This window comes from Triticum urartu, chromosome 4 (genome assembly GCF_003073215.2).
Source record: "Triticum urartu cultivar G1812 chromosome 4, Tu2.1, whole genome shotgun sequence".
Taxonomy (NCBI): domain Eukaryota; kingdom Viridiplantae; phylum Streptophyta; class Magnoliopsida; order Poales; family Poaceae; genus Triticum; species Triticum urartu.
In genome coordinates, this window is record NC_053025.1 from 554,069,702 (window position 1) to 554,079,193 (window position 9,492).

A 9,492-nucleotide genomic window follows, 5' to 3' on the forward strand; every position below is an offset into this window, starting at 1 on the left:
CTACTTTTGCTACTTTGTGAATCTGGGCAGATTGTCAACTTGTTTGCAATTTTGCCGATGATGTTGTAGTTGATCCATGCACGCTATGCTATTGTTCTTGCCATGTCTAGATTGAATTTTGTGCCTTCTTGATGGGTGTATGCTTGTCTTGCCATGACTTGCACCATAGTGAGTGCATCGAGCTCGTAAACATGCCTACTTGAGTTACATTTCAGCATGTGTGAGTTTTCACTAAGTATGAAAACTGATTATGTTTTTGCTATGTTCACATGCTTGCAAATGTATTTTCTGATCCCTTTTCGCTCAAGGTCACTAAGGGACTTTTGTTAAGCTCTTTGAGTAGCTCCATGCCATGCTTTACTTTGCCTTGTTCAGATCCTGTAGCATGTAGTTTTGTTGCTCCGAAGAATGCTACCTGATCTGAAATTCCAGACAAGTGTTGATTTCACTAAGTCTGAGATCTGTTTGCCATATGCATTTTTGCCATGCTTGTTTGAACCTGTTAATGGATGAATTGGCCGTAGCTCAGTGCTAGACTCTTGTTAAGCATCTTGTATGCATCCCTTCCATGTATTTTGTTGTCATGTTTGGGTGCTGTAGCATGTTCATTCCATTGCATTTAGATGCCTACTTGCTGTAAATCGTAGACCGGTGTCATTTTTGAATCGCTTGCCATTTCCAAACCGTAACTCCGATTCCGGCGTTCTTTATATCGTTTTCAAGCGATTTCATCTCATATTTCCATTGGCACACTTGGTTTTCCAAGTTGAGACCAGGTTCATGCATTTCCTGTCATATCTTGCATTTTGCATCCCGCATCGCATCCCGCATAGCATATCATCTTTGCATTGTGTTGTTTGAGTTTGCACGTGGTTGATTGTATCCTTGTTGCTTGTTTGTCTTGTTTGGGTAGAGCCGGGAGACGAGTTCTCTAACGAGGAGCCCGTTGAGTTTGCTTTCGAGGATCAAGTCAACTCTGACAACTGTGCAGGCAAGATGAACATACCCTCGAAATCACTACTATCTTTGCTATGCTAGTTTGCTCGCTCTTTTGCTATGCCAATGCTACGATGCCTACCATTTGCTTTCAAGCCTCCCAAATTGCCATGTCAAACCTCTAACCCACCATTGTCCTAGCAAACCGTTGATTGGCTATGTTACCGCTTTGCTCAGCCCCTCTTATAGCGTTGCTAGTTGCAGGTGAAGATTGAAGGCCGTTCCTTGTTGGAACATCTTTTATTTACTTGTTGGGATATCATTATATTGCTATGTTATCTTAATGCATCTATATACTTGGTAAAGGGTGGAAGGCTTGGCCTCTCGCCTAGTGTTTTGTTCCACTCTTGCCGCCCTAGTTTCCGTCATATCGGTGTTATGTTCCCGGATTTTGCGTTCCTTACGCGGTTGGGTTATAATGGGAACCCCTTGATAGCTCGCCTTGATTAAAGCTTTTCCAGCAATGCCCAACCTTGGTTTTACCATTCGCCACCTAGCCACTTTTTTCCCCTGGGTTACTGGAGCCCAAGGGTCATCTTATTTTAAGCCCCACCCCCCCAGGCCAGTGCTCCCTCTGAGTGTTGGTCCGAACCGGGCAGCCTTCGGGGCCACCTCGGGGAAACTTGAGGGTTGGTTTTACTCGTAGCTTGACCTATCTGAGTGTGCCCTGAGAACGAGATATGTGCAGCTCCTATCAGGATTTGTCGGCACATTCGGGAGGTGTTGCTGGTCTTGTTTTAACCTGTCGAAGTGTCCTGAGTAACCGAGATACCGAGTCTGATCGGAACGTCTTGGGAGGAGGTCTATTCCTTCGTTGACCGTGAGAGCTTGTCATGGGCTAAGTTGGGACTCCCCTGCATGGACTGAACTTTCGAAAGCCGTGCCCGCGGTTATGGGCAGATGGGAATTTGTTAATGTCCAGTTGTAGATAACTTGAACCTTAACTTAATTAAAATGAATCAACTGAGTGTGTTACCGTGATGGCCTATTCTCGGCGGAGTCCGGGAAGCGGACACGGTGTTGGAGTAATGTTTGCGCAGGTTGCTCTCTAGTTTCTCGCTCGTGCCTTGCCTCCTCTTCTCGCTCTCTTTTGCGGTTAAGTTAGCCACCATACTTGCTAGTCGCTTGCTGCAGCTCCACTCATATTTACCTTGCCTTACCTATAAGCTTAAATAGTCTTGATCGCAAGGGTGCGAGATTGCTGAGTCCCGGTGGCTCACAGATTACTATTACACCAGATGCAGGGCCTGATGATTCCGCTCTAGGAGACGCGCTTGAGCTCAAGTGGGAGTTCGACGAGGACTCTCAACGTTACTATGTTTCCTTTCCCGATGATCAGTAGTGGTGCCCAGTTGGGGGTGATCGGGACCGTGTCGCATGTTGGGTTCTCTTTTATTTTTTGGCGCCGTAGTCAGGCCATGAGTGTTTGGATGATGTAATGTTATTTATGTACTTGATTTACGTGGCGAGTGTAAGATAACTATGTTATCTCCCCTTTATTATTTATATTACATGGGATGTTGTGAAGATTGCCTAACTTGCGACATATGCCTTCAATGCGATTATGTCTCTAAGTCGTGCCTCGACACGTGGGAGCTATAGTCGTATCGAGGGTGTTACATAGATCTCCTCGATCCTTCCATAGTATCCGTCCTTGTCGTTACCGGTGTAGGATTCCATCGTTACCCCAGAGTTCTGATAACCATCGCTCTTCATGTCCTTATCCTCTGTGTAGAATGTGTAGCCGTTGATATCGTACGCCTCATAGGTCATCAGGTTGTGCTCGGCGCCCTGTGACAAGGCGAATATGAGTTGTTCTTCCGCGGAAGAATCCTCATGTAAAGGGTACGACAGAAGCTTCTGCTTGAACCAACGCATGAAACATGAGTTGTGCTCTTTGATTATATCTCTGTCCGTCCTCTGTTGGCCTCGGTCATTGTACTTCTTCTCAATAAAGGTTTTGTTCTCTACCACCCAAGGATCGACCACGTCTATGTGTTGTAGCGCGACTAGGTTTTCTCTTTCAAAGTCAGCGAGTCGACCCTCGAAGTCGACATGCATTTCGCAGCGACCCTCACGGTGACCCCATCCAGCGAACCTGCCGAGGTGCCTGTTGACGGGTAGACCAACGGGGTTCTCGATGCCTAGATAATTCGTGCAGTACGAGATGCACTCTTCGGTCAGAAAGCCCCTGGCTATACTTCCCTCTGGACGTGACATGTTGCGAATGTATCCTTTGATGACACCATTCATCCTTTCGAACGGCATCATGCTGTGCAGGAACGTCGGCCCGAGTTGGATGATATCCTCCACGATATGGACCAGCAGATGCACCATAACGTCGAAAAATGCGGGCGGGAAGTACATCTCAAGCTTGCATAGTATCACCACGATCTCTTCCTGTAGCCTTCTGAGTTGCCTCACGCCAATCGACTTCCGAGAGATGACGTTGAAAAAGTTGCATAGGCCAAATAGCATTTCACGTACATGCACGTCCATGATCCCACGGATTGCAACTGGAAGTATCTGCGTCATCAGCACATGACAGTCGTGAGACTTCATCCCGCTGAACTTCTGCTTCGCTGGGTCTAGGTATCTGCTTATCTTCCCCGCGTAACCGTAAGGAAGTTTTACTCCTACGAGGCAGGTGAAAAACTGCTCGATCTCCTCCTGACTTATAGTGAAGCACGCGGGAGGGTAGTCACTTCCGGTCTTCTTGGCCTTTTTGCCTTTGCGACGAGTTTCTGTGTCCTGCTTCGCCTCATCATCATCATCATCATTAGCGTGAAGCTCCTACCTGATGCCCATTGATTTCAAGTCTGCCTTTGCTTTCGGCCCATCTTTGGTCCTCTCTGGCATGTTGAGCAAGGTACCAAGCAGACTCTCGCACACGTTCTTCGTGATATGCATGGCATCAAGGCTGTGAGGCACACGGTGGATCTTCCAGTACGGCAAGTCCCAGAAAACAGACCTCGTTTTCCATACCTTCAGCAGTGGCTCTGGCGCCTTTCGCTTCTTTCCCGGCTCTGGCGCCTTTTGCTTCTTTCCCAGCAGTGGGCAATCTTTCCAATTTTTCAACAGCTCGTCTATTTCCTCGCCGCTCCTCGTACGCGGGCGTTTTCGGGGTTCGGTTTCACCATCGAACAGATCCTTGCATTTCCTCCACGGGTCATCATCGCGAAGCCACCTTCGATGTCCCATGAACACGGTTTTCGAAGATCCGGGATCTCTATCTAGCTGGCGATACGTTGTGTCATCCATGCACCTTACGCATCCAGAAAATCCATGGACTACCTGCCCCGCGAGATATCCGTAACCGAGATAGTCGTGCACCGTCGTGAGCAGTGCGGCTCTCATAGGGAAATATTATTTCTCTACGGCGTCCCACGTATGGGCTGGCGTTTTCCACAGCGTGTCTAGCTCCTCTTTCAACAGCCCCAGATACAGATTGATGTCGTTCCCTGGTTGTTTCGGCCCTTCAATTAGCATACTCATGTGAATGTACTTCCTCTTCATGCACAACCAGGGGGGAAGGTTGTACATCCACACAAACACAGGCCACGTGCTATGTGTGCTTCTCTGGCTACCAAACGGATTGACTCCATTGGTGCTCGTGCCCAGCATGATGTTCCTTGGATCCTTCCCAAATTCTGGGTATTCGAAGTTCAACGCTTGCCACTGGCTCGCATCCTTAGGGTGACTCAGCATCTTGTCTTTTTTATTTATCTCCGGATCATTTCCGTCATCTTCCCGCTTCTTCTCCTCCCTATCCGCGTGCCAACGCAGGAGCTTTGCTACCTTAGGGTCCGCGAAATACCGCTGCAGACAAGGAGTGATCGGAAAGTACCACACCGATTTTCGAGGAGCTTTCTTCCTCTTCTTGTATCAAGTGATGCCGCACACCGGACATATGGTAGACTCCGCGTGCTCGTCCCGATAAATGATGCAATTGTTCATGCACACATGGTATTTCACGTGCGGTAAATCCAGAGGGCACACGATTTTCTTCGCCTCCTCAAAACTGGTCGGGCACTTGTTCCCCTTGGGAAGACGTTCGTGCCAGAATGACATGTTCTTGTCGAAGCATGCGTCGGTCATTTTGTGTTTTACCTTCATCTCCAGAGCCATGAGCGTTACTTTCAGGCAGGTATCCTCGGGCCTGCATCCTTCATACAATGGAGTAACCGCGTCTATCTCCAGTTGATCTAGCTTGGCTTTCTCTCGGGCGGCAGCTCTTGCGTTATCCGTCTGCTTGAGAAGCAGCTCTTGAATATGAGGGTCCTGCACCCAGCCTCCATCGTCGTCTGCTCCGGCATCTTCATCTTCATGATCATGCCCTTCGTCTTGATCTTCCTCATCATCATGTACGACATCTTCTACATGATGACTGTGTACAGCATCACCGTCGTGATCATGTCCTGGAGATTCTTCGTCTTCTCGCCCGCCGTCGCCGCGGTGGTACTTGTCTTGTTGCCCTTCCTCATTTCTTGCCCGGCCCCCATGGACGACTTCATAGTCATCTTCATCACCTTGCCACCGATAGCCATCCATGAAACCACGCAAGAGCAGGTGGTCCCGCACCTGCCTGGAATCCGGGTCCGCAATAAGGCTCTTCAGCTTGCATCTTCGACACGAACATCTTATCTCCGTCTCGTTCTTTTGAAGCATCTCGGCCTTCGCGGAGCTCAAAAACCTATTCACGATGCTTCGGTCATCGTGCGGACCATGGTCGCCTGCGGGGTAGAGCAAAATGATATTTTAGAACCAAGAAAAAATTTGGCATGACCTTCCCTAAAAATAGGACCAAAAAGAATGCATAGTGCCAAAATTCTCGCCGAAACGGAAATGAATCAACATTCCGGCAAAATATTGGCAACTATCACATTTCAAATACCGGTACCTGCAAACACAAACATATATGCAACACCACAAACACATGCAACACCACAAACATACATAGATCTAGCTAGGCCACAAAAAGTGCATGTGCACATTGTTGGAGCGAGCTAGGGAGAAAAAAAGTAGATCTACATCATGAAGATAGCTTTCCCCTTACTTACCTATCAAAAAAAAGGTAATTTCACCACTTAATTTTGATGAATCTATGGTGGAAATGAGGTGAGGAGGAGGAGGCAGCCGAAAGCTTGGAGAAGGAGGTGGAGGGAATGAAGTGGGGAAAGTGAGTGGGTAGGTGTGGGGCTGTCCAAAATATCTTGTTGGGGTCCCAGGTTACTAATGGCGCACCACCTACAAATGCGCCATTAGTAACCCTGGTTACTAATGGCGCACCTGCAGGTGGTGCGCCATTAGTAGTTTTGTAGAAAAGTAAAATATATATATATACTAATGGCGCACTTTTACAGGGTGCGCCATTAGTAGTTTAAACTAGTAATGGCGCACTGTGAGGCGGTGCGCCATTAGTAGTTTTGCAAAAAAAGAATAAAAAAATTCAGTACTGGCGCACTCCATGTCTGGTGCGCCATTACTAGTTAGAACTAGTAATGGCGCACCAGAGGTAGGATGCGCCATTAGAATGTATGTAAAAATGAAAGAAAAAAATTATCACTAGTGGCGCACCAGTTTTCTGGTGCGCCATTAGTGTCTTCCACACTAATGGCGCATCACCAACTGGTGCGCCATTAGTATATAGTAGTGGCGCACTACTTCCCTGGTGTGCCATTAGTGTCAATCCTATCTATAGCCCTTTTCCTAGTAGTGTACTCATGGTTTGAATTTGTGGATGATTATACAAAAAATTTATGCCAGATTGAATTTTGCTTCTAGAAATCTTTTAGATTCGGCCGCGGGAGGCACTTTTATGGAAATCACTTTAGGAGAAGCTACTAAACTCCTAGATAATATTATGGTCAATTATTCTCAATGGCACACTGAAATATCTACTAATAAGAAAGTGCATGCAATAGAAGAAATTAATGTTTTGAGTGGAAAGATGGATGAACTTATGAAATTATTTGCTAATAAAAGTGTTTCTTCTAATCCTAATGATATGCCTTTGTCTACTTTGATTGAGAATAATAATGAATCTATGGATGTGAATTTTGTTGGTAGGAACAATTTTGGTAACAACGCATATAGAGGAAACTTTGATCCTAGGCCTTATCCTAGAAATTCCTCTAATAATTATGGTAATTACTACAACAATTATTATGGAAATTATAATAAGATGCCCTCTGATTTTGAATCTAATATTAAATAATTTATTACTTCGCAAAAGAATTTCAATGCTTTGATTGAAGAAAAATTGCTTAAGATTGATGAGTTGGCTAGGAACATTGATAGAATTTCTCTTGATGTTGATTCTTTTAAACTTAGATCTATTCCACCTAAGCATGATATCAATGAGTCTCTCAATGCCATGAGAATTTCCATTGATGAGTGCAAAGAAAGAACTGCTAGGATGCGGGCTAAGAAAGATTCCATTATAAGAGTGTGTTCTTCTAGTTTCCATGATAATAAAGATGAAGATCTAAAAGTTATTGATGTGTCCCCTATTAAATCTTTGTTTTGCAATATGAATCTTGATAATGATGGGACTGAATATGATCCACCTTTACCTAGAAGGCATTCCAAAAATTCGGAGTTTTTAGATCTTGATGCTAAATTTGATTAAAGTGGGATTGAAGAGATCAAAACTCTAGATGTTAATGAACCTACTATTTTGTATTTCAAGGGATTTAATTATGATAATTGCTCTTTGATAGATTGTATTTCATTGTTGCAATCCGTGCTAAATTCTCCTCATGCTTATAGCCAAAATAAAGCTTTTACTAAACATATCGTTGATGCCTTGATGCAATCTTATGAAGAAAAACTTGAGTTGGAAGTTTCTATCCCTAGAAAACTTTATGATGAGTGGGAACCTACTATTAAAATTAAAATTAAATATCATGAATGCTATGCTGTGTGTGATTTGGGTGCTAGTGTTTCAACGATTCCAAAGACTTTGTGTGATTTGTTAGGTTTCCGTGATTTGGATGATTGCTCTCTAAACTTGCACCTTGCGGATTCCACTATTAAGAAACCTATGGGAAGAACTAATGATGTTCTTATTGTTTCAAATAGGAATTATGTGCCCATAGATTTTATCGTTCTTGATATAGATTGCAATCCTTCATGTCATATTATTCTTGGTAGACCTTTCCTTAGAACGATTGGTGCAATTATTGATATGAAGGAAGGAAATATTAGATTCCAATTTCTATTAAGGAAAGGCATGGAACACTTTCCTAGAAAGAAAATTAAATTACCTTATGAATCTATTATGAGAGCCACTTATGGATTGCCTACCAAAGATGGCAATACCTAGATCTATCCTTGCTTTTTATGCCTAGCTAGGGGCGTTAAACGATAGCGCTTGTTGGGAGGCAACCCAATTTTATTTTTATTCCTTGCTTTTTTCTCCTGTTTAGTAATAAATATTTTATCTATCCTCTGTTTTGGTTGTGTTTTTGTGTTTAATTAGTGTTTATGCCAAGTAGAACCGTTGGGAAGACTTGGGGAAAGTCTTGTTAATCTTGCTGTAAAAAATAGAAACTTTAGCGCTCACGAGAACTGCTGCCATATTTATTTGTAAAGTGCTATTTAGTTAATTCTTTTTTAAGATGATTAATAGATAAATTCCTCACGCCCAGAAACTAATTTTAGAATTTTTTGGGTTCCATATCTTGCGCTAGCTACATATTACTACAGACTGTTCTGTTTTTGACAGATTCTGTCTTTCATGTGTTGTTTGCTTATTTTGATGAATCTATGGCTAGTAAAATAGTTTATAGACCATATAAAAGTTGGAATACAGTAGGTTTAACACCAAATAAATAATGAGTTCATTACAGTACCTTGAAGTGGTCTTTTGTTTTCTTTCGCTAACGGAGCTCACGAGATTTTCTACTTTAAGTTTTGTGTTGTGAAGTTTTCAAGTTTTGGGTAAAGATTTGATGGATTATGGAACAAGGAGTGGCAAGAGCCTAAGCTTGGGGATGCCCATGGCACCCCCAAGATAATCTAAGGACACCTAAAAGCCAAAGCTTGGGGATGCCCCAGAAGGCATCCCCTCTTTCGTCTACTTCTATCGGTAACTTTACTTGGAGCTATCTTTTTATTCACCACATGATATGTGTTTTGCTTGGAGCGTCTTGTATGATTTGAGTCTTTGCTTTTTAGTTTACCACAATCATCTTTTCTGTACACACCTTTTGAGAGCAACACACATGATTCGGAAATTATTAGAATACTCTATGTGCTTCAATTATATCTTTTGAGTTATATAGTTTTGCTCTAGTACTTCACTTATATATTTTAGAGCACAGTGGTGGATTTGTTTTATAGAAACTATTGATCTCTCATGCTTCACTTAGATTATTTTGAGAGTCTTAAATAGCATGGTAATTTGCTTAAATAATCCTAATATGCTAGGTATACAGGATTATTAATAAAATTCTCTTATGAGTGTGTTGAATACTAAGAGAAGTTTGATGC